At 39.1% G+C, this 18,263-nt stretch overlaps 1 pseudogene; it reads left to right on the forward strand.

Moving 5' to 3' along the window:
* On the forward strand, window positions 1-1,472 carry LOC130686994 (uncharacterized; annotated as a pseudogene).
* Window positions 1,473-18,263: the final 16,791 nt, after the last annotated feature.

Here is an 18,263-nt window from a genome sequence, read left to right on the forward strand (position 1 = left end):
ATGAGAACTATAAAGAATGATTTGTCATTGAAGGTCGACGCTCCAATTGGTACCCAACTAACTGTTAAGGTTAGTCACCCCCTTTGCTGAATTTTACCACTGAGATATTTTTAGAAATTCAACTTTAGTGGTACAGAAAGTTTTTAACGAGTCATTCTTTTTCCATTTTAGACAAAACTCGATAAAAGACTGAGTAATGTCCAGAAAGCTGCAAATGCCTTAATTTGTAACCGACCTGCAATTCCATCTGACAGATTAGCAGTTCTAGAGGATGTCATAAAAATGTACTATGAAGTTGAAAAGCTGACACCTTTGGTCATGGAGATGGCCAAAAATCTTGAAGTTCATGTGCCCAATTCTGACTACGTTCCACATGGCTTAAAAGCAGTTCGCTATTTTGAACAGGATCATCCTGGTGGATTGTTGGCATCGGAATGCCTGTGGAGGGGAATCACTAAAGTCCCTGGGATCAGTAAAGCAATCGACTGATGATGATGAGGGGAATGGCTCGTGTTCACTAGCAAATCCACAACTACTAGACAACGTCTTCACCTTTGTGAAAACTCCTTTTTGCTCCGCCATTCACATTGTCAACAAGGTTTCAGAAGACAAATGGTCTAAATGGGAAAGGATTTAAATCGAGCACTTCATATGCAACCGCTGACGGAACGTTGTGGGTCGGAACCAACGGAATTCATTGCCAAAGTTACCAAGAGACCTCTGCACAGCTTAGTTAACTATGGACGCAAGCAGTTACGAGTTGGCTGCCAATTTTGCTACAAAAACGGAGAGCTTCGTAGTGTGGTACTTAACCTTCGTTGGTTATTGCAATTGGATTGAAAAATGTGTAATTTTTAATTATTTAGGTAGAGTCTCATACGTTGCGCTATCCGGTCACGCGTGCCGTCATTTGGCCGGTACTGCGTAAGTATGTTTGTGAAATGTGCGGAGCTACAGGAGACAGCGCGCATACCAAATTTTACTGTAATTCAGTCTTATTAGATGTTTTCATAAAATTTGTTTTAACCACAGGGTGATTTTATTTGATTCGTTGATTTAAAAGGCCCCAATAATCGCAACCAAAAGACGGCGCCTACGGCAATCTTACTTAAAACTACTCGCCACAACGCAACTGGTAAACGGACTAATATGTAACATGATTGAGACTTCTTCAAGGATTCGGCTGATTGCCCATTTTGGCAATGAAAACAACACGGCTTGCATTATGTTTTATTTCGATATGCTTATCATGAAATTTAGAAAAATTTGTCATCAAGACTTCAGTGAGTTCAATCGTGTTTGTGCTGCCAATTCGTACGTATGGATATTCAGTTGCTACAAAAGAAGTTTGATTACACTGCCTCAAAGTTCCACTATGCAAGACTCACCTTTGCGCATTTGGACTGAGAAACACGTTTCACCTTGCTCTCAACATAATATTGAAAATCAAACTGTTGCATCGGCAAATACATGTGCTCTAGTAGTTAAATTATAAAATAATTTAAAGCCAATTCAGAGTTTATCAAATCATAACAAAAACCAAGGTTAATGACACGGGCGTTATGAATATACAATAATTTCGAACCTTTTGTCCACTTCGAAAGCAATGAAGACTTCAAGTAAGATTATTACGTGATAACTTTGAATTAAAAAGAGAATTTCCATACGATTTTTGGGATTCAGTTACTTTGCTGTGGAATTGTGCTACGCGTCATTGGATCAGGTGCCAACGAGTTTTCTGTTGACCATTCGTTAAACTCCCTTCATCCCCTCTCAAAAAAAAAAAAAAAATTAAATGAATTTAAATTAAATATCACGTTGTGATTGTTCGCATTTCGAATTTCCTTCTGCACATGCTGCATTGATGTGCCAGTCATAGCCTGCTATCAGTTGAGTCCTGGCATTCGGACAGATGAGAACCGGATGTTGATGGGATGTAGATCAATAAGGAGTAATTAACGGAGTAGTCATTAACGGAATAGTGGACCACTAGCGTGCATCTTGCACGGCGATTACTGGATCAACAACATGCTGTTCAAATACGAAGACGATGGCAAACCCAGTTCTGAATCAATTGCCCTTAAAATGGTTGATTTCCAAGTGGCTAGAATTTGTCATCCCCTCAGCGACATCTTCTACTTCATGTACTCGAGCGCCGCTCCGGAGACGAGAGAGAAACATATGCTCGTTTTGTTATGTTCGTTATTATTTCGATACTTTAACCATTGATTCGAGTTTATTTGGTGTTTCTCTCGATGACTACACTTGGCAAGATTTTTGGACGATTATAAGAAGAGATCGCTGATGTGGATGTTGAGGGGAATCGTTGTTATGTCGGCTGCTCTCAACAAGAAGGCTGTCAACGATTTACACGAACTGGATGCGGAGGAAAAGCTGAAGGGACCTAAGCCAGGTCTACACTCTACGATCTTTTCTGGATTCGTTTTATTTTCAACTGTTAAATAATGTAGGGATCGATGCGGAAACGATTAAAGGCGAAAGTGGATTCAGTCTCGAACTCGAGGAAACGATGAAAAATGTGACGGCCAGCCAAAAAAGTTGAGCGATAGCCCAATTCTAACCGATCGTCTTGCGAAACTCATGAGCGAAGTTAAAGCTTTACACTGTTCACAGAAATAGGTTTTGTTTCGAGGCTTGTGTTCCTACCTATTTTCGAGCTGATTAAATAAATTATACAATAATCTGTTGTGATACAGATACGACCACAACATCTTGCCATCTTGTCCTTCAGTCTTTCACTTCATTTCAAATTAAAATGTATCCTATTTTGGTAGAAAAATGTCGGAAAGTGAGGCAGACTTAGGTGTTTTGACTCATAAAACTCCTTATACTTTAAGAACACCCACGATGAAAATCATGGGGGTTTGAAATCAATAGGTAGAATCTACTGCAACGAAATATTTCATTGCACTTAAAGCTGTTTAACCCTATCGTAAGAAAGATTAAGACCTCTACTAGTAAGAAACTATGTTAAAATTAATTATTGCTTATTAAAATTAATATATTTTAATAATAATGTAACATATATAGTCGTGTTGCTGTGTTTATGGTAGTTAATGTCTGTATTAGTTTGTGCGCTATGTTCGGTATGTTAGTGTCGGTTAGTTTGCATCTTGGTGAAGGTCAATTGTGAAGGTATATTCTAGTCCTTAATTAATAATATTTCGCCCAATTCTTTCATGGAATCTATCCTAGTAGCACAATACCTACCCAATATCAAGGCGACTCTGTCTATTACTTCTCAGGCCAACCCTAATTCTCATGGGTTAATATTGGCCACTGAAGCGACTTTTCTGTTACATATTTCAAGCTTAGTTACCCAAGATTTCACGTCACTTTCTGAGCCTTTAAATAGGGATGCTCAGGTAATGCATTTGTTGGATGTTACTAGAAAACCGCTAAGAACACGGAGGTAAAATTTACGTTAATAATTTCACGACCTTAACTAAACGCTAAAGATTCGGTATGGGCACCTGTACCAACAGTTTTGAAACCTTCTTCAGCCCTAGTTACCCTGCAGTTTGCTTCGCTTTCTGAGCCTATAAATGGAAACGCTCAGTTAATCCAGTTGTCAAGTGTTTCTAGAAAAACACCGAAAAGCAAACAGGTAAAATTTAAATTAATATTTCAAAACGCGAATGCTTTAACTGAAATGGGACTGCATTTCTTTAAGGGACAAACGGAAAGCTGCCTGTTGGCTCGCAGAGCCTTCATGAGTCAAATAGCATACAATCTAAACAAAATTCCGACGATTCAGTATCGGCCCAACACCAGCAGTATTGAAATCTCTTCAACCATAGTCATCCAAGAGTTACCTTCACCTTTTAATCGTGTAATGTCGGCGGCAGGAAGCTCTTCTATTAAGCAGTTTACAGGTGCGGGAAAAATTGCTCCTAAGAATACGGACGGTAAGATTTTTATTAATGATTCGTGATATTAATGCAATATTTTTTTTCGTTGTATACGTTCTTGTATAGACAATCAAGAGAGTACTTACGTCAACGCAAACAGAAAGTGTATCAGATAACCCATACTACAAAGCCGTACCAAAGGAAGTTTATCATTCTTCACGTTCAACCACTGCCACCTTCCAACGAGAAAAATTTAAAAAAAATATGACGGGGCAGACGAAAGACAACAAAAGAGCGAAATGGAGAGAGGAGTAGACGGAATGAATCCATTTCCAGGCCCATGTTGTGTACGCACGGCCCCGTCCGAGTCATTAAGGAGGTAGGAAAGGGTGCCATTTTCAGCCTCAGATGACCACACCTCCGGCCGAACAGCCATATGCTTTGCTTCTCATTCAATCTAATAAATCCCATTGTTGAAGCATTGCCCATAATTTGGCCTAGCGACTTGTGTTTGCCATCATGTCAAATCTCATCTTCATGATAAAACTCCACACTTTGTCGCATCAAGGAGCACCCTATCGTTAAAGGCTAATTATCTAGGTTTTTAAAATTGGTACTTATAGACAGTCCCATGAATGCACGGTACACTGGCGAATGGTCTTCACACCTTTTTCCGCTATCTTGCCAGACAACTAAAAAGGAGAGAGCGAAGACCAAGGCCGGCTCATTGGATAGCAAATCCGATTAAATTTTCAGAGACAACTTTCGTAAAGGGCAAAGATAATGGAGAAAAAAGGTAGGAATAGCCAATGAGATTGAACAGTACAGCATGGAAAATTATGCGAGAAATACTAGTGGACGGATCTTTGAGCTATACGACATAGCCCCCGTTTAGTGCGCGACTGAGTAATTCGACTTTGAGACAGTGACGCAAAATCAGAGGGTTCACCTTTTCTTAACAAGGTTGCCTGTAGAGTTTCAGCCCTTAATAAAACGCGGTATGAAATAAAAATAGCAAATGAACCTTGTTGCATTTAAAATCTACGTTCCAGACGATTCCCATTCTTTGAGAGCTAATTTGCTGAACCTATATGACAGCTGGAATGAAAAGTCAACAGTTGCGTCCAAACAAACAGTTTACAAACAAAAATTAAAAAAAAAGAAATTTTATACGAGACGATAAATTTAAAGATAGCAATCTGCGAAATGTAATGGCGGCGGTGTATCACAGAGGGATTCTGTATCCCAAGGGGCGTTTTTTTTTTTTTTTCTAACGTTCACCGGAATCGATCACATCCACCCAACTGGAAAACACTTCGGTAGTATATTTCAGGTGTCTCAATGTCCCACGATTTAATACACATTCATAACAAGCAAAAGAACACCGGATTGTGACGGGAGAAGGCCATCAGCATGGCACAGCTCATTATACAACAAGAAACGTACTGTATATTTTAATTTCATAAAATTTGTTTTAACCACAAGGTGATTTTGCTTTGCTTTGCTCTCAACATAATATTGAAAATCAAACTGTTGTATCAGCAAATACATGTGCTCTTGTATTTAAATTATAAAATAATTTAAAGCGAATTCAGAGTTTTTCAAATCATAGCAAAAATCAAGGTTAATGACAAGCGCATTAAAGAATATACAATAATTTCGAACCTTTTGCATGAAAAAAAAAAAAGATGTATGGCGATTCCTGAAGTTGCCGATCGGCACCGACGGTTTAAATCGGCTGCCCCATGGGGCTCCGCCAAAGAAAGGGTTGATTCGGGTCGAAAGCTGACCTTGAAATAGGGGTGTGTTACGAGATAAGCCCGCGAATCCCATAATTTTTTCAAAAGTGTTGTTCAAAAGGAACAGAAACCTATGATCAGCGAGCTCAAAGCGAACTAACTGTCGGCAACTATGTCTTCGCCAATCGGCTATCCTACAATTTCAGCACCGTCAGCACCCGTAACGTAAAATCCATTTGTCTTTCCGTTTGCAATTATTTTAAGGCTAAAAACTTCCTTCAACTACTCCTAATAATATTCAACTAACTCCTAAAACTTAAAAAATGTACTTGCTGATGGACACAAAGTACGAAAAAAAAAATTGGGTGTGAAAACTGAAGTAAACTGGGCAAGTTCGGTTTGCTTCCCCAATTCTTAGCAGAAGAAAGCCCCACCTGACCATTTACGTGAACCTTCGCACAGCCCTAATCGTTTCTACTTAACTTACCATAGGTTGGTAATTTCGAAACAATCGGGACTGCAACCAGAATTCACATCAAATTTACTTTTTTAGCGGGGGGTGGCGACTCCCATAACCGACTTTCTTCATACTTCAGCTTACACAGTAACGGCGCTAGCGAACCAACACCGTTACCAAACTGAAAGTGTTACATCAAGTCTTTTATACTGCACCATACGTGATCAAACTATCACTGATAAAAGGCTACTCTTTATGGCACAAATTGACGTTTAATGTTAAAGTTAGCAAACAAAATAAACTAAATTGGCAATTTTAACAAATGAACTTTATTCTGTACTTCTTTTAGTATCTTTCGAATAGAATTTCTTTTATGTTTGGAAAAAATTACAAGCGAAAAAATCCACAATAAAAAAAATCCTATGGTCTAATCACGGGTCGTGATTCACGATCCGGGGCCGAGCCCTAATCGTGAATGAAAAGTGTCCTGCCGTAAGACTAGTCATCTGGCACCGCCTGCTGATTTTAACTTAACGGCATCGTCTGCTATTTTTCTGAAAGTTTTTGTTTACAATATGAACACTAAATCCTACACAAAATGGTGCAAAGTATTCGATTCGTGTGCGGTCCTGGCACAGTGGCAATCGCCATAGCTTCGTAGTTAGTTTCCTCGTGTTCGATTTCCGCCACCTACAAAAAAACCCCATTCCTCGGAACAACTCAAAAAGAAGAAAAAAACAATAATTACCCGTGCGTAAGGGATTGCTAGGCAACCTCGTGAAGCTGGTGCAGACGCACCAGTCGCACGGATAGTAGTCGTTTCTTAGAAAATACATCGTTCCTCGATCCTCATGAATATCGATAACCTTTTCCCGACCACTTGAAGGTATTGAATTATTTCACATCAAATGTTTTTTTCTGTTTATCAATTCCTTTTTCTGTAGGACCATAAAAGTTGCAATATTCTGCTGCTTTGCATCGAATGCCACACGGTTTGCAGCAGCCATGAGAACTATAAAGAATGATTTGTCATTGAAGGTCGACGCTCCAATTGGTACCCAACTAACTGTTAAGGTTAGTCACCCCCTTTGCTGAATTTTACCACTGAGATATTTTTAGAAATTCAACTTTAGTGGTACAGAAAGTTTTTAACGAATCATTCTTTTTCCATTTTAGACAAAACTCGATAAAAGACTGAGTAATGTCCAGAAAGCTGCAAATGCCTTAATTTGTAACCGACCTGCAATTCCATCTGACAGATTAGCAGTTCTAGAGGATGTCATAAAAATGTACTATGAAGTTGAAAAGCTGACACCTTTGGTCATGGAGATGGCCAAAAATCTTGAAGTTCATGTGCCCAATTCTGACTACGTTCCACATGGCTTAAAAGCAGTTCGCTATTTTGAACAGGATCATCCTGGTGGATTGTTGGCATCGGAACGCCTGTGGAGGGGAATCACTAAAGTCCCTGGGATCAGTAAAGCAATCGACTGATGATGATGAGGGGAATGGCTCGTGTTCACTAGCAAATCCACAACTACTAGACAACGTCTTCACCTTTGTGAAAACTCCTTTTTGCTCCGCCATTCACATTGTCAACAAGGTTTCAGAAGACAAATGGTCTAAATGGGAAAGGATTTAAATCGAGCACTTCATATGCAACCGCTGACGGAACGTTGTGGGTCGGAACCAACGGAATTCATTGCCAAAGTTACCAAGAGACCTCTGCACAGCTTAGTTAACTATGGACGCAAGCAGTTACGAGTTGGCTGCCAATTTTGCTACAAAAACGGAGAGCTTCGTAGTGTGGTACTTAACCTTCGTTGGTTATTGCAATTGGATTGAAAAATGTGTAATTTTTAATTATTTAGGTAGAGTCTCATACGTTGCGCTATCCGGTCACGCGTGCCGTCATTTGGCCGGTACTGCGTAAGTATGTTTGTGAAATGTGCGGAGCTACAGGAGACAGCGCGCATACCAAATTTTACTGTAATTCAGTCTTATTAGATGTTTTCATAAAATTTGTTTTAACCACAGGGTGATTTTATTTGATTCGTTGATTTAAAAGGCCCCAATAATCGCAACCAAAAGACGGCGCCTACGGCAATCTTACTTAAAACTACTCGCCACAACGCAACTGGTAAACGGACTAATATGTAACATGATTGAGACTTCTTCAAGGATTCGGCTGATTGCCCATTTTGGCAATGAAAACAACACGGCTTGCATTATGTTTTATTTCGATATGCTTATCATGAAATTTAGAAAAATTTGTCATCAAGACTTCAGTGAGTTCAATCGTGTTTGTGCTGCCAATTCGTACGTATGGATATTCAGTTGCTACAAAAGAAGTTTGATTACACTGCCTCAAAGTTCCACTATGCAAGACTCACCTTTGCGCATTTGGACTGAGAAACACGTTTCACCTTGCTCTCAACATAATATTGAAAATCAAACTGTTGCATCGGCAAATACATGTGCTCTAGTAGTTAAATTATAAAATAATTTAAAGCCAATTCAGAGTTTATCAAATCATAACAAAAACCAAGGTTAATGACACGGGCGTTATGAATATACAATAATTTCGAACCTTTTGTCCACTTCGAAAGCAATGAAGACTTCAAGTAAGATTATTACGTGATAACTTTGAATTAAAAAGAGAATTTCCATACGATTTTTTGGGATTCAGTTACTTTGCTGTGGAATTGTGCTACGCGTCATTGGATCAGGTGCCAACGAGTTTTCTGTGACCATTCGTTAAACTCCCTTCATCCCCTCTCAAAAAAAAAAAAAAAATTAAATGAATTTAAATTAAATATCACGTTGTGATTGTTCGCATTTCGAATTTCCTTCTGCACATGCTGCATTGATGTGCCAGTCATAGCCTGCTATCAGTTGAGTCCTGGCATTCGGACAGATGAGAACCGGATGTTGATGGGATGTAGATCAATAAGGAGTAATTAACGGAGTAGTCATTAACGGAATAGTGGACCACTAGCGTGCATCTTGCACGGCGATTACTGGATCAACAACATGCTGTTCAAATACGAAGACGATGGCAAACCCAGTTCTGAATCAATTGCCCTTAAAATGGTTGATTTCCAAGTGGCTAGAATTTGTCATCCCCTCAGCGACATCTTCTACTTCATGTACTCGAGCGCCGCTCCGGAGACGAGAGAGAAACATATGCTCGTTTTGTTATGTTCGTTATTATTTCGATACTTTAACCATTGATTCGAGTTTATTTGGTGTTTCTCTCGATGACTACACTTGGCAAGATTTTTGGACGATTATAAGAAGAGATCGCTGATGTGGATGTTGAGGGGAATCGTTGTTATGTCGGCTGCTCTCAACAAGAAGGCTGTCAACGATTTACACGAACTGGATGCGGAGGAAAAGCTGAAGGGACCTAAGCCAGGTCTACACTCTACGATCTTTTCTGGATTCGTTTTATTTTCAACTGTTAAATAATGTAGGGATCGATGCGGAAACGATTAAAGGCGAAAGTGGATTCAGTCTCGAACTCGAGGAAACGATGAAAAATGTGACGGCCAGCCAAAAAAGTTGAGCGATAGCCCAATTCTAACCGATCGTCTTGCGAAACTCATGAGCGAAGTTAAAGCTTTACACTGTTCACAGAAATAGGTTTTGTTTCGAGGCTTGTGTTCCTACCTATTTTCGAGCTGATTAAATAAATTATACAATAATCTGTTGTGATACAGATACGACCACAACATCTTGCCATCTTGTCCTTCAGTCTTTCACTTCATTTCAAATTAAAATGTATCCTATTTTGGTAGAAAAATGTCGGAAAGTGAGGCAGACTTAGGTGTTTTGACTCATAAAACTCCTTATACTTTAAGAACACCCACGATGAAAATCATGGGGGTTTGAAATCAATAGGTAGAATCTACTGCAACGAAATATTTCATTGCACTTAAAGCTGTTTAACCCTATCGTAAGAAAGATTAAGACCTCTACTAGTAAGAAACTATGTTAAAATTAATTATTGCTTATTAAAATTAATATATTTTAATAATAATGTAACATATATAGTCGTGTTGCTGTGTTTATGGTAGTTAATGTCTGTATTAGTTTGTGCGCTATGTTCGGTATGTTAGTGTCGGTTAGTTTGCATCTTGGTGAAGGTCAATTGTGAAGGTATATTCTAGTCCTTAATTAATAATATTTCGCCCAATTCTTTCATGGAATCTATCCTAGTAGCACAATACCTACCCAATATCAAGGCGACTCTGTCTATTACTTCTCAGGCCAACCCTAATTCTCATGGGTTAATATTGGCCACTGAAGCGACTTTTCTGTTACATATTTCAAGCTTAGTTACCCAAGATTTCACGTCACTTTCTGAGCCTTTAAATAGGGATGCTCAGGTAATGCATTTGTTGGATGTTACTAGAAAACCGCTAAGAACACGGAGGTAAAATTTACGTTAATAATTTCACGACCTTAACTAAACGCTAAAGATTCGGTATGGGCACCTGTACCAACAGTTTTGAAACCTTCTTCAGCCCTAGTTACCCTGCAGTTTGCTTCGCTTTCTGAGCCTATAAATGGAAACGCTCAGTTAATCCAGTTGTCAAGTGTTTCTAGAAAAACACCGAAAAGCAAACAGGTAAAATTTAAATTAATATTTCAAAACGCGAATGCTTTAACTGAAATGGGACTGCATTTCTTTAAGGGACAAACGGAAAGCTGCCTGTTGGCTCGCAGAGCCTTCATGAGTCAAATAGCATACAATCTAAACAAAATTCCGACGATTCAGTATCGGCCCAACACCAGCAGTATTGAAATCTCTTCAACCATAGTCATCCAAGAGTTACCTTCACCTTTTAATCGTGTAATGTCGGCGGCAGGAAGCTCTTCTATTAAGCAGTTTACAGGTGCGGGAAAAATTGCTCCTAAGAATACGGACGGTAAGATTTTTATTAATGATTCGTGATATTAATGCAATATTTTTTTTCGTTGTATACGTTCTTGTATAGACAATCAAGAGAGTACTTACGTCAACGCAAACAGAAAGTGTATCAGATAACCCATACTACAAAGCCGTACCAAAGGAAGTTTATCATTCTTCACGTTCAACCACTGCCACCTTCCAACGAGAAAAATTTAAAAAAAATATGACGGGGCAGACGAAAGACAACAAAAGAGCGAAATGGAGAGAGGAGTAGACGGAATGAATCCATTTCCAGGCCCATGTTGTGTACGCACGGCCCCGTCCGAGTCATTAAGGAGGTAGGAAAGGGTGCCATTTTCAGCCTCAGATGACCACACCTCCGGCCGAACAGCCATATGCTTTGCTTCTCATTCAATCTAATAAATCCCATTGTTGAAGCATTGCCCATAATTTGGCCTAGCGACTTGTGTTTGCCATCATGTCAAATCTCATCTTCATGATAAAACTCCACACTTTGTCGCATCAAGGAGCACCCTATCGTTAAAGGCTAATTATCTAGGTTTTTAAAATTGGTACTTATAGACAGTCCCATGAATGCACGGTACACTGGCGAATGGTCTTCACACCTTTTTCCGCTATCTTGCCAGACAACTAAAAAGGAGAGAGCGAAGACCAAGGCCGGCTCATTGGATAGCAAATCCGATTAAATTTTCAGAGACAACTTTCGTAAAGGGCAAAGATAATGGAGAAAAAAGGTAGGAATAGCCAATGAGATTGAACAGTACAGCATGGAAAATTATGCGAGAAATACTAGTGGACGGATCTTTGAGCTATACGACATAGCCCCCGTTTAGTGCGCGACTGAGTAATTCGACTTTGAGACAGTGACGCAAAATCAGAGGGTTCACCTTTTCTTAACAAGGTTGCCTGTAGAGTTTCAGCCCTTAATAAAACGCGGTATGAAATAAAAATAGCAAATGAACCTTGTTGCATTTAAAATCTACGTTCCAGACGATTCCCATTCTTTGAGAGCTAATTTGCTGAACCTATATGACAGCTGGAATGAAAAGTCAACAGTTGCGTCCAAACAAACAGTTTACAAACAAAAATTTAAAAAAAAGAAATTTTATACGAGACGAAAAATTTAAAGATAGCAATCTGCGAAATGTAATGGCGGCGGTGTATCACAGAGGGATTCTGTATCCCAAGGGGCGTTTTTTTTTTTTTTTTCTAACGTTCACCGGAATCGGTCACATCCACCCAACTGGAAAACACTTCGGTAGTATATTTCAGGTGTCTCAATGTCCCACGATTTAATACACATTCATAACAAGCAAAAGAACACCGGATTGTGACGGGAGAAGGCCATCAGCATGGCACAGCTCATTATACAACAAGAAACGTACTGTATATTTTAATTTCATAAAATTTGTTTTAACCACAAGGTGATTTTGCTTTGCTTTGCTCTCAACATAATATTGAAAATCAAACTGTTGTATCAGCAAATACATGTGCTCTTGTAGTTAAATTATAAAATAATTTAAAGCGAATTCAGAGTTTTTCAAATCATAACAAAAATCAAGGTTAATGACAAGCGCATTATAGAATATACAATAATTTCGAACCTTTTGCATGAAAAAAAAAAAAAGATGTATGGCGATTCCTGAAGTTGCCGATCGGCACCGACGGTTTAAATCGGCTGCCCCATGGGGCTCCGCCAAAGATAGGGTTGATTCGGGTCGAAAGCTGACCTTGAAATAGGGGTGTGTTACGAGATAAGCCCGCGAATCCCATAATTTTTTCAAAAGTGTTGTTCAAAAGGAACAGAAACCTATGATCAGCGAGCTCAAAGCGAACTAACTGTCGGCAACTATGTCTTCGCCAATCGGCTATCCTACAATTTCAGCACCGTCAGCACCCGTAACGTAAAATCCATTTGTCTTTCCGTTTGCAATTATTTTAAGGCTAAAAACTTCCTTCAACTACTCCTAATAATATTCAACTAACTCCTAAAACTTAAAAAATGTACTTGCTGATGGACACAAAGTACGAAAAAAAAAAATTGCGTGTGAAAACTGAAGTAAACTGGGCAAGTTCGGTTTGCTTCCCCAATTCTTAGCAGAAGAAAGCCCCACCTGACCATTTACGTGAACCTTCGCACAGCCCTAATCGTTTCTACTTAACTTACCATAGGTTGGTAATTTCGAAACAATCGGGACTGCAACCAGAATTCACATCAAATTTACTTTTTTAGCGGGGGGTGGCGACTCCCATAACCGACTTTCTTCCTACTTCAGCTCACGCAGTAACGACGCTGGCGAACCAACACCGTTACCAAACTGAAAGTGTTACATCAAGTCCTTTATACTGTACCATACGTGATCAAACTATCACTGATAAAAGGCTACTCTTTATGGCACAAATTGACGTTTAATGTTAAAGTTAGCAAACAAAATAAACTAAATTGGCAATTTTAACAAATGAACTTTATTCTGTACTTCTTTTAGTATCTTTCGAATAGAATTTCTTTTATGTTTGGAAAAAATTACAAGCGAAAAAATCCACAATAAAAAAAATCCTATGATCTAATCAGGGGTCGTGATACACGATCCGGGGCCGAGCCCTAATCGTGAATGAAAAGTGTCCTGCCGTAAGACTAGTCATCTGGCACCGCCTGCTGATTTTAACTTAACGGCATCGTCTGCTATTTTTCTGAAAGTTTTTGTTTACAATATGAACACTAAATCCTACACAAAATGGTGCAAAGTATTCGATTCGTGTGCGGTCCTGGCACAGTGGCAATCGCCATAGCTTCGTAGTTAGTTTCCTCGTGTTCGATTTCCGCCACCTACAAAAAAACCCCATTCCTCGGAACAACTCAAAAAGAAGAAAAAAACAATAATTACCCGTGCGTAAGGGATTGCTAGGCAACCTCGTGAAGCTGGTGCAGACGCACCAGTCGCACGGATAGTAGTCGTTTCTTAGAAAATACATCGTTCCTCGATCCTCATGAATATCGATAACATTTTCCCGACCACTTGAAGGTATTGAATTATTTCACATCAAATGTTTTTTTCTGTTTATCAATTCCTTTTTCTGTAGGACCATAAAAGTTGCAATATTCTGCTGCTTTGCATCGAATGCCACACGGTTTGCAGCAGCCATGAGAACTATAAAGAATGGTTTATCATTGAAGGTCGACGCTCCAATTGGTACCCAACTAACTGTTAAGGTTAGTCACCCCCTTTGCTGAATTTTACCACTGAGATATTTTTAGAAATTCAACTTTAGTGGTACAGAAAGTTTTTAACGAATCATTCTTTTTCCATTTTAGACAAAACTCGATAAAAGACTGAGTAATGTCCAGAAAGCTGCAAATGCCTTAATTTGTAACCGACCTGCAATTCCATCTGACAGATTAGCAGTTCTAGAGGATGTCATAAAAATGTACTATGAAGTAGAAAAGCTGACACCTTTGATCATGGAGATGGCCAAAAATCTTGAAGTTCATGTGCCCAATTCTGACTACGTTCCACATGGCTTAAAAGCAGTTCGCTATTTTGAACAGGATCATCCTGGTGGATTGTTGGCATCGGAACGCCTGTGGAGGGGAATCACTAAAGTCCCTGGGATCAGTAAAGCAATACTGATGATGATGAGGGGAATGGCTCGTGTTCACTAGCAAATCCACAACTACTAGACAACGTCTTCACCTTTGTGAAAACTCCTTTTTGCTCCGCCATTCACATTGTCAACAAGGTTTCAGAAGACAAATGGTCTAAATGGGAAAGGATTTAAATCGAGCACTTCATATGCAACCGCTGACGGAACGTTGTGGGTCGGAACCAACGGAATTCATTGCCAAAGTTACCAAGAGACCTCTGCACAGCTTAGTTAACTATGGACGCAAGCAGTTACGAGTTGGCTGCCAATTTTGCTACAAAAACGGAGAGCTTCGTAGTGTGGTACTTAACCTTCGTTGGTTATTGCAATTGGATTGAAAAATGTGTAATTTTTAATTATTTAGGTAGAGTCTCATACGTTGCGCTATCCGGTCACGCGTGCCGTCATTTGGCCGGTACTGCGTAAGTATGTTTGTGAAATGTGCGGAGCTACAGGAGACAGCGCGCATACCAAATTTTACTGTAATTCAGTCTTATTAGATGTTTTCATAAAATTTGTTTTAACCACAGGGTGATTTTATTTGATTCGTTGATTTAAAAGGCCCCAATAATCGCAACCAAAAGACGGCGCCTACGGCAATCTTACTTAAAACTACTCGCCACAACGCAACTGGTAAACGGACTAATATGTAACATGATTGAGACTTCTTCAAGGATTCGGCTGATTGCCCATTTTGGCAATGAAAACAACACGGCTTGCATTATGTTTTATTTCGATATGCTTATCATGAAATTTAGAAAAATTTGTCATCAAGACTTCAGTGAGTTCAATCGTGTTTGTGCTGCCAATTCGTACGTATGGATATTCAGTTGCTACAAAAGAAGTTTGATTACACTGCCTCAAAGTTCCACTATGCAAGACTCACCTTTGCGCATTTGGACTGAGAAACACGTTTCACCTTGCTCTCAACATAATATTGAAAATCAAACTGTTGCATCGGCAAATACATGTGCTCTAGTAGTTAAATTATAAAATAATTTAAAGCCAATTCAGAGTTTATCAAATCATAACAAAAACCAAGGTTAATGACACGGGCGTTATGAATATACAATAATTTCGAACCTTTTGTCCACTTCGAAAGCAATGAAGACTTCAAGTAAGATTATTACGTGATAACTTTGAATTAAAAAGAGAATTTCCATACGATTTTTGGGATTCAGTTACTTTGCTGTGGAATTGTGCTACGCGTCATTGGATCAGGTGCCAACGAGTTTTCTGTGACCATTCGTTAAACTCCCTTCATCCCCTCTCAAAAAAAAAAAAAAAAATTAAATGAATTTAAATTAAATATCACGTTGTGATTGTTCGCATTTCGAATTTCCTTCTGCACATGCTGCATTGATGTGCCAGTCATAGCCTGCTATCAGTTGAGTCCTGGCATTCGGACAGATGAGAACCGGATGTTGATGGGATGTAGATCAATAAGGAGTAATTAACGGAGTAGTCATTAACGGAATAGTGGACCACTAGCGTGCATCTTGCACGGCGATTACTGGATCAACAACATGCTGTTCAAATACGAAGACGATGGCAAACCCAGTTCTGAATCAATTGCCCTTAAAATGGTTGATTTCCAAGTGGCTAGAATTTGTCATCCCCTCAGCGACATCTTCTACTTCATGTACTCGAGCGCCGCTCCGGAGACGAGAGAGAAACATATGCTCGTTTTGTTATGTTCGTTATTATTTCGATACTTTAACCATTGATTCGAGTTTATTTGGTGTTTCTCTCGATGACTACACTTGGCAAGATTTTTGGACGATTATAAGAAGAGATCGCTGATGTGGATGTTGAGGGGAATCGTTGTTATGTCGGCTGCTCTCAACAAGAAGGCTGTCAACGATTTACACGAACTGGATGCGGAGGAAAAGCTGAAGGGACCTAAGCCAGGTCTACACTCTACGATCTTTTCTGGATTCGTTTTATTTTCAACTGTTAAATAATGTAGGGATCGATGCGGAAACGATTAAAGGCGAAAGTGGATTCAGTCTCGAACTCGAGGAAACGATGAAAAATGTGACGGCCAGCCAAAAAAGTTGAGCGATAGCCCAATTCTAACCGATCGTCTTGCGAAACTCATGAGCGAAGTTAAAGCTTTACACTGTTCACAGAAATAGGTTTTGTTTCGAGGCTTGTGTTCCTACCTATTTTCGAGCTGATTAAATAAATTATACAATAATCTGTTGTGATACAGATACGACCACAACATCTTGCCATCTTGTCCTTCAGTCTTTCACTTCATTTCAAATTAAAATGTATCCTATTTTGGTAGAAAAATGTCGGAAAGTGAGGCAGACTTAGGTGTTTTGACTCATAAAACTCCTTATACTTTAAGAACACCCACGATGAAAATCATGGGGGTTTGAAATCAATAGGTAGAATCTACTGCAACGAAATATTTCATTGCACTTAAAGCTGTTTAACCCTATCGTAAGAAAGATTAAGACCTCTACTAGTAAGAAACTATGTTAAAATTAATTATTGCTTATTAAAATTAATATATTTTAATAATAATGTAACATATATAGTCGTGTTGCTGTGTTTATGGTAGTTAATGTCTGTATTAGTTTGTGCGCTATGTTCGGTATGTTAGTGTCGGTTAGTTTGCATCTTGGTGAAGGTCAATTGTGAAGGTATATTCTAGTCCTTAATTAATAATATTTCGCCCAATTCTTTCATGGAATCTATCCTAGTAGCACAATACCTACCCAATATCAAGGCGACTCTGTCTATTACTTCTCAGGCCAACCCTAATTCTCATGGGTTAATATTGGCCACTGAAGCGACTTTTCTGTTACATATTTCAAGCTTAGTTACCCAAGATTTCACGTCACTTTCTGAGCCTTTAAATAGGGATGCTCAGGTAATGCATTTGTTGGATGTTACTAGAAAACCGCTAAGAACACGGAGGTAAAATTTACGTTAATAATTTCACGACCTTAACTAAACGCTAAAGATTCGGTATGGGCACCTGTACCAACAGTTTTGAAACCTTCTTCAGCCCTAGTTACCCTGCAGTTTGCTTCGCTTTCTGAGCCTATAAATGGAAACGCTCAGTTAATCCAGTTGTCAAGTGTTTCTAGAAAAACACCGAAAAGCAAACAGGTAAAATTTAAATTAATATTTCAAAACGCGAATGCTTTAACTGAAATGGGACTGCATTTCTTTAAGGGACAAACGGAAAGCTGCCTGTTGGCTCGCAGAGCCTTCATGAGTCAAATAGCATACAATCTAAACAAAATTCCGACGATTCAGTATCGGCCCAACACCAGCAGTATTGAAATCTCTTCAACCATAGTCATCCAAGAGTTACCTTCACCTTTTAATCGTGTAATGTCGGCGGCAGGAAGCTCTTCTATTAAGCAGTTTACAGGTGCGGGAAAAATTGCTCCTAAGAATACGGACGGTAAGATTTTTATTAATGATTCGTGATATTAATGCAATATTTTTTTTCGTTGTATACGTTCTTGTATAGACAATCAAGAGAGTACTTACGTCAACGCAAACAGAAAGTGTATCAGATAACCCATACTACAAAGCCGTACCAAAGGAAGTTTATCATTCTTCACGTTCAACCACTGCCACCTTCCAAC

Source organism: Daphnia carinata, chromosome 2, assembly GCF_022539665.2.
Source record: "Daphnia carinata strain CSIRO-1 chromosome 2, CSIRO_AGI_Dcar_HiC_V3, whole genome shotgun sequence".
Lineage (NCBI taxonomy): Eukaryota > Metazoa > Arthropoda > Branchiopoda > Diplostraca > Daphniidae > Daphnia > Daphnia carinata.